A 15,541-nucleotide genomic window follows, 5' to 3' on the forward strand; every position below is an offset into this window, starting at 1 on the left:
CCCGCGAGTCACCCTGGAACTTTGTTTTATTTAATTTTTGTTAAAATTAAGGTTATACGGGTGTAAATTAGCGTATACAAGGTATATTAGGAGCATTTTATGAGGGTTGTTATACATATTGAGCACTTTATTTGATTAAGGCAGAAAACAAATTCCACTGTTTCGGTAAACAATTTAGAAACTTTTCCACCTTTTCGAATTCGGTATACAATCCCGGTTGGCTTCGATCTAACTCACTCAACAAATGGTAGAATCTGTTTACCAGATCATCTAACGATTCACCTTTCATAGCTTTAAACACTACGAATTGAGTCTTTAGTTTATCGAGTCTCCTTTTCTTGAATAGCTCGTTTCCTTCATACTTGCCGCTCAAACTGTCCCACAATTCCTTTGATGAATTTTTGTTACTGAAAGTGTGTAGGATAGATTGTGGTAACGACATGTAATCAAAGACATGGCCTTCTCTTCGCATTTGTAATACTTTCTTTGATCATCAGTTAAAGTGAGATAACCGGTAATTGTTAAAGCTCGAGCAGTTGTCCGCCAAGACCTGATGTCATACAAATCCACAATTTTACATCTTTCACTTTGATGTACCTTTCAAACTGTATCTTCCATTCAGGATAATCTAACTCGTTCAACAACACAGGAGTTTTATCACTACTTTTGACTTCGTTGTTATGTCTGATACTTTGAATAACAGTGTACCATCTTCACTAGATCTTGGTTTCAAAGATTGTTAAATCTATTCAACCAAACACTTACTGATGAAACTTCAACAACCAACAAATTCGGACCAAGATCACAAATTCTGAGAAGAACACTTAACAAATTCGTACAATGGAAATCAATATGTAACTTGATAAATGCGGACACAATCTTTAACCAAACATGCGCAGACACAAACTTATAAGTGCTGACAAGGTTTGAATAACTGCGGACAAGATTAAGTGCACACAAGTTTAAGTGCGGACACGTCTTAAATGCGCACAAGCTTATGTGCAGATGAATAAGTGCGGACAAGTCTTGGACAAAGTTGTATAAGTGCAGACAAGAAATTATAGGTTAAGTGCGGACAAGAAAATTCCCTAAACCCCTAAACTTTAAATGCGGAAAAGCTTATGTACGCACAAGTTTAAGTGCGGACATAATAAAGTGAGTACGGACTGGGTTGAATAAGTACAGAAAACTTGTAAATTCGGACAAGTTTAAGAATAAGTTCTCTCACTCTAAATGCGGACAAAAAGGATATATTCTCACAAGTTCTGATCAATCTTATAAATTCGGACCAAGATAGGTACTCGCAAACTTATAAATTCGGGCAAGATAGAAAGGGTTGAGTACTGACAACTAAGTTCGGACAAAAGAAGGAATAATTTCTCACAATGTGTAAGTTCGGATAAAGACAAGTCCTGATACTTTCCATAAACCCTGACAATGTATTTTGAACAAATTTGGACAAAACCACAAGTACTGACAAGGGTTATATCCAAATTCAGACAAAACAAGCAGCTTTTGAATTTATTTCCCAAGTGTGACTACACACTAGGTCATCAATAAGTTTAGAAGAACAAATATGGACAAACAACAATCCCAAAATAGATCTGAAAGCAAATGATTGCTTACCTCATCAATCTTCTTCAAAACCCAGAGAATTTGTAGAAAACTTTTAGATCTGACACAATCTGAGCACAATCTCAACAATCAAATCAAGGACAAACACTCAAAACTAAAATCTAATCACCAACCATCATGAAAAATCAAGAAGAAAGTGAAGAATCCATGAAAAACATGAGAAAAGTATGAGAAAACCCTAGAAAACTGAAAACTCTCTAGAATAAACAAATCCGATCAATAAATCTAACCTCCAACACGAAGTCTACAATGGTAAGAGCACTCTCTATACAAAGCCTGCTCTGATACCACTTGAAAGGTCGGGCTACCGCTACTAAAGCACCTCGAACACCCAAACAGGATCACAAACACGAAAACCCACTCACGCAGTGTGCGGAATCCACCAAACGAGGTAAACCGCTGCGAGGAACTCGATGTAGAAGGTGTAGAAGAACATATAATGAGCAACAATCAGTGAATCCACTGAGTATTCACTGATTCACAAGAACACACAGTGTAGGGTTTTGTTTCTCTCTCTAGAACTTACTTGCGCACAAAGTTTTCTCCAGAAAGCATTACTGATTGCATTCCATCACAAAGAATATATACAATCATAGGTACGTACTACATAAGTCCTTACAATAAACACCTAGTCCGAATTAACATATAAATTCGGACAACCTAATAAACATACAAGTTCGGACAAGCTACTTCATAAGTTCTGACAACTATATCCCCCAAATTCGGACCTCTAAGGACTTATAAGTTCTGACAAAACTTTATCATAAATTCGAACACCTTTAAGCTTAAACTATAAGTTTTGACAACTTGAAACCACAAATTCGGACCACTATGAAATATATTCAACATGTCCGAATTTGTTAGTATAATAACAACTTTCAACATATTGCAAAGCAAGTCCTTGAAGTATTAATCCTTGGCAGCATCCAACATTTATCAACCTGAGGTGCATTTACAAGTTGTGTTGAATGTTTGAATGCCGCCAGATAACATAAGTCGGTATAGCATAAGTCAGTCATAAAAATAATGTTCCATCCATACACGAATATGCAATAGCATTCAAAACCAATTTGTGGCGGTTGTGTTGAATCTTTGAGTGCCGCCAGATAACATAAGTCGGTCATAGCATAAGTCAGTCATAGAAATAATGTTCCATCCATACACGAATATGCAATAGCATTCAAAACCAACTTTCACCGAATTATTGTACCCATCCCGCATAAGAGGTTGTTGACCCAATTTTTGTAACTGTTTTGGTAACACACTCTACATAGTAGAACTCTAGTTGTATACTCCAATCTCTAGAACGATGATTGGACTTTAATATAAGTTTGTCGGTTATTTAGACAATATATTATTTCCGAGGGCTCTAAATGGGCATATTTGAAAGTAAAAAAAAAAAAAAACAAAGCACGGGTCTAACATAAACAAAATTGACCACTTTTTTAAAAGGATTTTTCCACATGTACTCAATTTCGCCAAAATCTAGTCTCACATGAACTACAAAAACCTTTACCACACTCTAATATACTGAATCACACATTAAACTCAACAAAACAAACAAAAATGGCATCCTTAGAAATAATCACGTACAAATCTATTAGGTAAAATATAAAATGCCAAAACAGCAAATTACAAACAAACTTCAGGTAAACGGGCAACAAGCTAAGCCGGAAATCCTTTTTGATCCTACTTAAGATGAAGCGACTCTTAAGGGTCGAGATAGTTCTGTTCACGACCCGCTTGACCCTGTTAAGAAATTTCATAGCCTCTGGGGCTAGAGACCCAAATATATCAAAAGCAAATAGAATAAACACGTGTTGATTCTCTAAACAAGCATTCTCGTGTTTAGCGACTTTGTTTGATTCCGCATTCAACGTTGCATGGCCAGCAACAAACCCATTATCCTTTAGCCTAACAAGAGGGGACACCCCTGTAAGGTCCACACAAGCGTGTTTTCCATTGCCCACCCAAACACAAGAATATTAGCTGGCTGAAGAGTAACATCAAGTGGTTTGTCAGAAGGTTCACCGAAGCCTCCACTTTAGTTTAAATCACTGCCCGCTTTAGAACATCACAAAGAATATCCCTAACCAAATCATGTATGTATTTAAACCCAGGTAACTCCTTGTAATTGATCGCATGCTCACCAAAAATATCAAAACAAACCTTGCGACAAACTGGGTAATGGATCATTAGCCCGTACTTAAGAATTTCTCGGTACTCCAAAACCAACATGTGTTGGCCCAATCTTTCAATGAGGATGATTGTAGGAAATCTTGAGCATGAGGAGCCTGGAGACAATCAAACACAACTTTCTAATGAGGGGATAGACCAAACTTCTCTCCCAAACTCTAGGCGGTTTTACTAAATAGGGCACTCACCAAAGCATGTTGTGCTTTAGGGGGGGGGGGTGTTCTTATTAGAGAAACCACCAAGATTAAAATCAGCAAAAGGACATGTGCATGCAATCCAACGCACACACATAATCGGAATCTAACCAAAAATACCACATTCCCAGAGAATGTGGTCCTACAAGTCACACCCCAACCGATGGCGGAAACGTCGCAGTGAGACAAAAAAAGATTGCTCGAGACATTATAACACTAAATGTGACAATATTTAATTAATTCAAATTGCGTAAGTGCTAAATTGAGATACATTGGTAAAAAAAGAAATACATCAAGTTGCAAACAAACATCCTTAAACATAAATACAAGTTCAACTTTAAGGTGTTTATCTAAATCCACCCTAAATAAGTTTCTTCATCAACATCAACTAGCGACCTGCAACATGTATTAAAGTAAAGATCAACAAAAGTTGGCGAGTATACAAGTTTGATAACATAGAATAATAATGAAAAGAGTTTGTTCATATCCAACATGATAAATTGCATATACTGTTACTAACAGGTTAAACAAGTGTAAGCTATATGTCAAACCAGAGTTTAACGCAATCATGATTACCAAATATCATTGCAACGACAATGGTGTAACATAGTTTACTTAACAATACCACTAGAATACTGGGGGGGGGGGGGGGCATTAATCCTATAGAGCTATAATTGTTAAGGTGGGCTAGCAAAGTTAATGAGCATATAGACACCAGTATACATAGCATGCGAGATTAACAAGAATAATACAAGTCTCATGTTAAAGTGGATAGAGTGTGATTGTAACAAGTTTAATTGTGATAGCGTGATTTTGTATAATGTGTACATGTTGCACCCAAAGTGTATAAATTTGAGAATGAAATCGAGTATACTCACAGTTTTGCGAAGCTTTCCACTAAACCGAGAGCCGAATAGTTGAGAGTTGGTACACCGAGGTTACCCTACAATGGGTAACGAAGGTGTGAGTATTCAAATTTGACGAAGGGTTCGGATCAGACTTTAAATACGAAAAAGTATAAACTAATTCAAGTTCACAGGACCCTTCTTGAGACTGGATGTCTGTTCGTGCGAATGGAATACCCATTCGTGCGAGTGGAGTATCCATTCGTGCGGGTGGATCATCCCTTCGTGCCACTAGACCGGTTGTGCGAATGTTCGTGCATGATATTTTAATCGTAAACTAATTTAACGGTATACAGTAATAATAATTGTCATAGAAGGTAAACAATTAATAAAATATCCAAACAGGCAAATAAGAACAACCCAGGCGTGTCATACCTAACATGGCAAATGTTGGCGGCGAGGCGGGGTTAGCTTACTTTGTATCTAGCAAACTATTTGGTGTTCATTTGTATAGTACGCAAATGAGGTGGTGGAACTAGTTTGGAAAGCCAAGTCTTCCTCAGTTCACACTTCTGTCACAACTCAGATTCATCCATATTGAAGATGGTGAATCTGAGATGACTTCAACATTTGAAGTATTAATGAACTTGAATCGAGCAGGTTAAAAATCAGAAATGTAATCGTATGACACAGCCCCTTCGTGCGAGTGGGGTCACTTGGGCGAAGAGGATTCCTTCATGCGAGTGGGTCTGTTCTTGATGAAAACTAACCCTAACACGATTCCACAACTATGAACTGAGTTGTGAGCTCGGTGGGTACAAGATTCCACCAAGTTTCAAATCAAAACGTACTGTCCATTAATTTTAATAAAAATAGAATAATAAAGTGCAAAAACATGAACAAAATCAAAGTTTTAAATCTTTGTTTGGACCTCAAAAGTGGTGAGGTTTCACCATTAGTTTTCCAAGGCAAACTCATGAAAACCATCTAAGAGGTGTTGCCAAAACAAAATGGTTTGAAGAAAACTTAAAGAAATGAAAGGAAATGCAAGAAACTATAGAAAAACGGAGGAAATGATTACTTAGATGCTTCTGCAACAATCTGCTCGAAAATGCAAGTTCAAAGCGTCTGAGAGTGTTGTGCGACTGGGAAAGTGAAATGAGTGGAGGTAGGCATATATTTATAGGGCTAAGAAGAGGTTTGGTGCGACTGGGTGCTTTGTGCGGGTGGGCTTGAGCGATTGGGCCATTTGCACGAAGAGAAAAGTCTCTTCGCGCGAAGGGGGTTGTTCACTCGCTTGGAGGGTCAAGTTTGGTTAAGTTTGCATGTTTTAGCTAGTTTTAGGTGTAACAAGCATAATTGTGTAATGTACAAGTATAAAGCATGTATAACGGTGTTTAAAACATAGATTTTGAGTATGGACATGCAAACAAGTCGAATGTGTAACATAAATTTGTGTAAAATAATCGAATTTCATTATGATCAATAGTCTTGGATTACAAAGTTAAATGGAAGTACGGTGCAATACAATTACAAGTTTCCAAAAATAGAATTACAACAATGCTTTCTGAATAAGGAAAGTACAAGAATGCGAAGTGTTACACTACAAACTCCAAGATTGTGTCCTCGAGGCCACGAAAGTGTATGTAGATACATCCTCAGCTAAACATAAACCTAACCCCCCCCCCTCGCAGACCACAATATCCTCGATCGCTATCCGAAATCCTTTGTAAAAACAGAGACAGCCTCCCCAACAAACGTTGGCTGTTACGTCTTGAGGCCGAACAAAAACTTAGCAACACCCTTGCAAGAGCGCAATAAGAGGAGCTCGCATTGAGGGCCCCGCAGATGTGGAAGATAGCTCATCAAATCCACTTCACGAGATGCCCTTTTCACGGCCAAACTACTGATAAACCCCGCATCCTGACTAATAGCGTTCTCGAGCAGTTTCACACCCAACACCGGCCTTACAATCTCGCTAGGGAACAAACCCTCCTGCTCCTTAACTCCATTGTACGGTGGCTAAAAAACTATGTTTTTCTAGCGTTAAGTTCAAGCCCCAAACTAGACCCCTCAGACCTGATGATTTCTAAAGCTTTAGCCACCTCTTTAGCATCTCCATTAATCGTATTATCATCCAAGTACCAAGCATGGATGAGTAACTTGCATCTATCTCGTATCTGGTGAATAATGGGATGCAAAACAAAGGCAAAGAGAAGAGGCCCCAAGGGGTCCCCTTGCTAAACCCCATCGGTTTGATTTTAAATGCCTGCTTCATCTGTTGAATTGGCTTTTTTGTGGATGTTTGGGGACATAGATGTATGACGTGTGGGTGGGTTTTTCGCTTTGTTCTTCAACTTGATCTTTATCTTTATAATCATCCCACTATTTAGTGTCATTGATCTCTTCTCCTCATCCAAGCCTTCTTCAAGGACAAAGAATACAAGATGAGATATGACTGTCATCAGTATCTTTTCTTGAATATTTGTCCATCTCATGCAGCAAAATCTTACTGAGTTACTCCCCTCAGCTAACCATCCATTCAGTGAAACTTCACGAAGAACAATACTAAATATCCAATAAAGCATTTTAGCCATCTTTCAGTGAGTGGTATTTAGTAGTATTGGCGTTTTTTTTTTGTTTGATCAAATGGAAGTTGCTGAGACGTATTATTTTATAGGATGTCTTTTTGGCGCGTAAGTTAGGCGGTGCATCATTATAATAAAATATTCGTCGTTTCAGTTACTTTCAGTTACTGTTTGTAATTATTGTTTTTGATAAGCTTTATCTCTGAAGTCTGTAACACATCCCATCTTTCAAGTTTGGCGTTTTAGATTCTAATATAATAATTTTTCCCTCTCTTTAGTTTTATTGTTTTGTAGTTACTGTTTCTAGTTACATTTTCAAGTTTGGTTTTTATTTATTTTATTTTATTTTTTGGTTTTTTTTATAATACTTGTCCAAAGTAATTTTATTATGGTTTGGTAGTTTTTGAGGCGTTTTATGGCATGTTGGCATTTTGACAAGCATTTGGCTCTGTGGCATTCTTATTACATATGGCGTTGTTATTATATAACAATCAACTGAAAAAGAAAATTAAAGAAAATATATATTGATCTTCCAAATCTTCACTGTCACCAGTCTCTTTCTTCTTTTGAAACATCTTCACTGGTTGTTTCTACTTTCGTATGATTTTTTTTATTTTTGTTTTTTGAAGTAGTTTTTTTGTCGCCGTGTGGAAGCACAAAGTCTGAAATCAGCCTCTTTTTCTTGAATATTTATCCATCTCATGCAGCAAAATGTTATTGAGTTTACACCCTTCAGCCAACAATCTTTGAATTTCCAATGAATGATGTTTGATTTTTTTAACTTTTTTGGCGTTTTACCGAGAAAAAAAATGCCACTAAATAAAAGCACCTTAAAACTTTAAATTTGATCATGCTAAATCAATAATGTTTTGTTGTATGGTGATGGAAAACATTGTTAATCCTCAGTTAAGAAAGATGTCTGACAATGTTGTCCATCCCATACAGCTAAACTTTATTGACAACAAACATCAATAATGTTTTTGTATATTTTGGCGTTATAAATTGGATGGAAGTTGAGAATAAAGTCAATAAGATTTTACTAAATGAAATGGACAATATCTTCACTTAAGGATTTTTGGTTATTACATTGAGCGAAACCTTACCGACAACCAAACTGAATTTCAAATAAAAGTTTTGGTTTAGAGGATATTTGATGTTTGGGTTTTTTGGCGTTTCTAAGACGAATGGTATATATTAAATATGGCGTTTGGGTTTTTGTGTCTTTTAATGGAAGGTATGAGATGTTGTATATATAGGATGTTTTTTGGCGGGTTTTTTAGGCGGGATTTTATTATAATTAATTTTGGCATTTTATATCTAATGGCGTTTTTCAGATTATGATGGTGTGTGCTATTGCAGGTTAAAGTGGTAATTTAATGGCGTTTTATTTTTCATGTGATGGCGTTTTGTGTAGAGAAGTCAAAAGACCTTTTTAACCTTAATGAAGCGCGCCACAGCAATAAAAGTTATGTTATTTACGAAAACGCCACCGCGTCCTCTAGTCCATAGATTGTTTTAATCGGACGATCCATAACCGTTCTCTCCGTTCTCACACTTTTCACCGTTTTCTCTAAATCCTGACCATATATATATATATATATATATATATATATATATATATGAATATATATATATATATATATATATATATATATATATAGTTTGTTAGTAGTCCAAATGTTAGGTTGGTCATGTATGATATGCATGGGTTGGATGAATCCATTAACCCGAATGTTCACCAATACAAAAATCATCACAAGGATGATTCAGATGGTCATGAAACATAAGAATATAAAATTACTAGATCTAAAACAACCAAGTGAGCTAGATAGATGTGTGCATCCCAAACATGGGGAGTGTTTTGGGACGTGATGTAGCATTGTCCCTTTGTTTGGAATTTTTTTTTTGAAATTTAGTGGTATGAAGATAAGCTAACAAATCAAGCAAGTGAGGTAGTGGAACATAGTTGGAAAGCCAAGGCTTCCATGGTTCACACTTTTACCAAAGCACAAGTCTCACCATATTGAAGATGATGAACTTGGATGGTCTCAACACTTGTAGGTTGCTTGGAACCTTGTTAAAACAGGAAGTTTGGAGGTTCTTGGACCTCTAAACTTTTGTAAATCAACCATACTCAAGTGCCATAACCATAGGTTTGGTTAGAAGCAAGGTTGGTGCAAGATATCCTAAGTTTGATAAGTTTGTCTAACTTGCTTATGAGTGTTGGAACATTCAAGGAGGATTGTTAGTAACACCAGTTATAATCAATGGTTGTTGTAATTACAAGTTTGAAGAGGAAAAACACAGGTTTGGTTGTGGTATCTAATCTTGTCGCGCATTCAGCACCGACATATGTTTTGTGTGCCTCGTGTACAAGACTTTATTTCATAAATACATGTTTTATAATTTTTCATTTTCTAGTAAATGGTTGTACAAAAAATAAAATTTTAGGGGGAGTATTAAAATACTTTCTAGACCATGAAATGTAATTATTACTAAATAATCTAGAACGTATAGGAGAAATGATAGGAACTAACTTGATTATGTCTTCACATGAATAGGATCTGATGGAAGATATGGCTCCAAGTTTACGATATGTCATCCGATTCAGCATTTCAGACAAGTAAAATGCATCTTGGTGACAAAGAAAGATCGTAAGATAATATGGATACCCACCTTGTTGCAGGATTTCACGGACATATTATGTCCAAAGGGGTTGCGAGATTAGATTTAGGTTTTCACAAAAGACATATAAAGTTGTGCGTATATATATATATATATATATATATATATATATATATATGGTAAGGTTCATGCGAGAACCACCTTTATTGCGAGAACCGCGAGAACCAATGTGAACACAACCTAAAATAACTAAAAGAACCTAAAAAACCCTAAAAAAAAAAAAACCTAAAAAAGCCTGAAAAAAAAACCCTAAAAAAACCTAACCCCCACCCCCTCTTCCCAAAAAACCTAAACCCCCCCCCCCCAAGCTAAAATGCTAAAAACTAAAACCCCCAAAAAACCTAAAAAAACCTAACCCCCACCCCCCACCCCAAGCTAAAATGCTAAAAACTAAACCCCCCAAAAACCTAAAAAAATCTAAAAAAAATAAAAAAAAATCTAATTTTTTTTTTATTTTTTTTGGCTACTAAAAGTAGCGATTTTTTTTATAAAAAATATTAAAAAAAATTGTGTGTTTTTTTAGCTATTTTAGGCATTTTTGGTTGTGTTCACATTGGTTCTCGCGGTTCTCGCAATAAAGGGTGGTTTCTAACGGATCTTTGTCCTATATATATATATATTGAAAAGACACTAATGTGTGCATTCATACAGAAATAGCAAAAAGACACGCAATGTTAGTGTCGTGCAATAAGAATAAAAGATACGCCAAAGCGCGTACATATATTAAGTAAATATTTTATTAGCTATGCTCTCTAATCAGATAGTCATCTTCTCTGCTTATGGAAACATAGACCTAAAGCTCTCATCATCTAATTTAAAGTGATCATCTCCTCTGCTTATCGAAACATAGATCTGGAGCTCTCATCACCTAGTATATACTATTTTAGCGTTGTTAAGGTAGTCATCTCAAGAAAAACCATGAGGACAGAAAAGTTTAACCGAACACGTGTGGGGTCCACTAGCTTCATCCTAAGTTTACCCAAAACATGATAATTAATCATCGAATGTATGTTGAAAGAATGATGCATGGATTTAAACGGACAAACATACCAGCAGTCGTTCTTGAGTAGTAGCTATCCTGAAGAAAGTTGAAGTGTGACTGGGCTTTTCAAGTTGGTATGATTTCATATCCGATCTATTATATATCTCAAAGGTTGGAAGTTTAAAAAAAAAATAAAATAAAACTAAAATCCAAAAATATTTTGATTTTTTTCTAAGTCTTCCATATCAAATCGATTGTGTCTCAAACCGCTTGGGATACTCATTTGATTACACACTACAGATGAATACAGTTTTGTCTGTACTTTGAATCAGTCTAAAAGAAAATTTGGAGTTGTGTTTATGTTTGTGAACAGGTTCCTTCGACTACTTGCAGCAATAATGGCCGATCATCTATTAAGAAAGATACCAGAACAAAGCACCTGTTTCCTCAAGATTGCAAAAGATCTTGAGCTAGGAAACTCCCTCCTACGTCTTTTGAATCACTCAAGCTAAAGCGAGTTGGAAAAAGTTCCTTCCTGATTGTCAAAGATTATACATGCAAAAAGTGGGAGTTGTCAGATTAAAGTCTTTAAAGAGAAATATGACAGAAAAGGTTTTCAAAGAAAATTTGGAAACCATCGGTCTAGGAGAAGATTGTTGAATCTAAAATTAAGATTGAAGCTTGCTAAATTGAAGATCACAACAGGATGATACAAGAGTTTGATAACATTACCCTAAGGGGGAGATTGTGGGTCTAAAACGTATAGTCTAATATTATTAACGAATCAAGTCAACAAAGTCAACGCCAACAAGTCAAAGTCGATGCGCAAGTCGACACTAGAAGATCGAAGAAAGAATTGGCATGTGGAAGTTCGACATCTGATAATTATATTGTTTCGGTTAATTAAATATAATTTGTTAAGACAAAATATATTTATTATCTTAGTTAATTTGTTTTCATGTTTAGTGATAGTTTTGGTAAGTTATTATATCTAGGGACCTAAATGTAATTAGCCTAAGTGGTTTAGGCTATAAATAGATAGAGATGATTAGGGTTTAGGTAACACACTTTGGAGAGAGGTTTGGGGGCTAAATTGTATTCATATTTTGCAAATCAATCAAGGGGTTTCAAGTTATATATTTTTGAGTATGTTCATCTTGATTCTTATACAAAATCAGATTTTTAGCTTGATTTGATCCCACACAATGAAAAATACATCTCACCTCAACTTTGTTTTTTAACCGTGAAAAAAATACCCATGGTGTAACCTTTATTTTTAAGTTTTATTTATTTATATAATTTAAATATTATTTTAATGAATAGTGTATAATTAAAACTTGTGAAACTACGGATGGGGGTTCAGCTACAAATTCTAAAACTATAACACCTTGTACATTCGTGTCCGGTAATGTACCGACTCGTGTCCCTATTCCCATACGTGCCTGTTGTTGGCCGGGAGGGACTAATTTTTCCAATTGTGGAAAGTATGAAACTATGCCTCTGAGAGACCCTTTATTGGACCGCAAGCTTGATGCTATACGGTCGTGCCCGGATTCTCATAATGAGCCAAATGTTGGACGAGAAGGGCCATTATTGACAATATATGAAAGTTTGTTAATGGGGGGCTAAATATGGAAATTTAAGAAATTTTTGAGTTTTTAACGTCATATACGGACCGTAGGCTTTAAGCTTCTACTGTCCGCAAAGGACCTGAAATTCTGGTGCGCGCAAGGTCTTACGAACCGCAAGGGAGATCCCTTACGGTCCGTAAAGAGGTGCCAGCGGTGAAAAATTGGCTTGATACCCAAACAAAGCTCCATAAAACCATTAATTCGAAACCATGGGCTATGTGTCTGCTATGCCACGTCCAAGGACACTTGTAGTGATCCTCTAACACTTCCTTACACCTGTGTTGATCCAATGCAAGTCCCTCAGGTATAAATAGAGGTGTTTGCAAACTCTTTTTTTTTTTGCACTATTCTCATGTATCACTTTTATCTCCTCTCTGGAAGTTCCTGGTCCTTAGGAGCATCCAAAACAAATCCTATTTCGTGCAAGGTTCACTTGTAAGTATCCATTCCTTCTGGATTTTCATTGTATAGGCTTTTTAAGCCAAAAGTCAAGCAATTTCGATAATTGCTTTGACTTTCGGTTTAGACCATTATGGTCCAGCCATTGTTCGAGTCGAACATGGCTACGTGATCGTAATTAGGTAGGTGTTAATCTCTCAAAAGGGCACCTCCTAAAAATCACGTTAACTAGGTCAATTGATTGGCCAAAGTTTTATTGTTTAAAAAGTCAAACGGGTCAGTTTTCATAAATGTTATAATCTTATCATATGTATGTTATAAAACATGTTTTGACACTTAAACAAGTTGGTAATAATTATTAGAACATGTATGAACATGTTCGGCTCGTCAATTCTAGTTTTAAGATTGGTTCGCAACTGAAAGTCGAGCAGTTTGACTTCTGCTTTGACTTTCGATTCTGACCCGATTTAGATTAGTTATCTACTGAATTAAGGTTGCATTATGATCGTAAAATGATGTAGTATAACCCTATGAGGTTATATTACATGATCATTATCAGATTCTGAGTTTTCTGCAAGTTTCTATATTATGCCATACTTTGACCAAATTGCCCTTTTTTGCAATAAACAAGGTTTTAATCAACAATAAGCTTGCAAATGATATACCTACTGGCATGTTACTATTATTAACATATTTTGTTGTTATTATTCTGGCCATAAACTGAGTTTTGATATAATATCGCAACTACGCTATATATTGACCAAAACGCCCTTTTGGCGCATAGTATGGTTTTAAACCATAACTATCAATCAAAACTTGATACCTACTAATATTATAACATATTTAAAATGTTTTCAAAGTAGGTTCATGATCATAACTCAGATTTAGAAATAAGTTTTCAAACTATGTATGTAATGACCAAAATGCCCCTATGGTGCATTGTTTGGTCTTAAAACATAAAACTCACATATGTTTGAGTACCTACTGATATTATATCATAAATAAAGTATTTTTACATAATGTATATGTTCATAACATCAGTTTATATGCAAGTTTTTATTATATGTCACATAATGACTAAAATGCCCTTATGAGGCATATTCTGATTTTAAAAACCTTCATGGGCATATAAGTTGATAACCTACTGATGTTACAACTTATTTAAAGTATACTGGCATATAGAACTTGTTCATGACTCATCCGGTTACCTGATATCGCTTATATGCGTAAGATTAAGCTTATGTAACTAGTTTACGTAAGTTTACCAAAACGGGTCAAACCTTATCATTTTTACTTCAAGTTCCAGAATGTATATTGTTTACCATATTATACAAGTCTTAGTACTTGTTAGATTTAAGCTACATTCTATACCGGTCATCGCTTAATCTAGCGTATCTTGTCTATGACTTGAATAGGACCCGTTGACGTTCTAATTGGTTATTTATACCATCATTCCAGACTAGGGCCTTACGGTAAATTGCAACTTACCGTAGTTTTTTATATACGGCTGAGCGATTTATAATTCTTGCATTTATAAGACGAGCTTTAGCCTAGGTAAATACTCTTAACCTATTTTCCCTATACGGACTTCGGATACGGTAAATTATTACCGCTTGGCCTGTATGAGATCATACGTCGGATTGTGACTACAAAATTTTAATAACCCGTTTTAATCTGTTTTGTCTGATAACTTAAACATTGGGGGTTAACGAGATCGTGTCCTGGATATCCTTGGCTCATTTAAGTTACTAATGGCCACAACCGAGCACCGGGTGTAGGCATATACCTGACAGATGCTAATGCTATTATAAAATGTTTTTCCTACCCGTTAATCAGGGATACTCCTCTATGGGTTTATAAGTGGTGTGTCGGTTAATCATGTATAGGTTTTCATACCGGGCCCCATATGTATTGACATGCATCTAAAACTGTATAATAGATCATTTTAAATTGTCCCAAGTTATCAAAAGATTTTCATGTGCCTTGTGCACTTAAATCAATTTTGAAATATTTTCAAAATGTGTCGGTTGATTGTATTTACCTCTGTAAACTGTCGTATTTTCAAAAGACTAAGTTACAGGTGCAAGGATACGTAAATAGGCTGGAAGTTGCTCGGTAATTCTAAAAGAGGAATTTGCAATTCCTTTGCATAAAGCCTAGTAGTTTGTTGATTTCCTTTTGTACATTTTATGATCCGCCTGTGGATTATTATTACAAACCGTCTGTATATATTATTTTGAACATTTGGACACTTGAGTTTATAATAATATTTTAAACTCCAAGACTTCCGTTGTGCTATCTGTGTTTGTGTCTATGATGATACCAATCTTAGATCACGATACTCCCCACCGGGTTTGTGGTTGAAATGTGTGACAAAAACTTCTAA

This window comes from Helianthus annuus, chromosome 12, assembly GCF_002127325.2.
Source record: "Helianthus annuus cultivar XRQ/B chromosome 12, HanXRQr2.0-SUNRISE, whole genome shotgun sequence".
Taxonomy (NCBI): domain Eukaryota; kingdom Viridiplantae; phylum Streptophyta; class Magnoliopsida; order Asterales; family Asteraceae; genus Helianthus; species Helianthus annuus.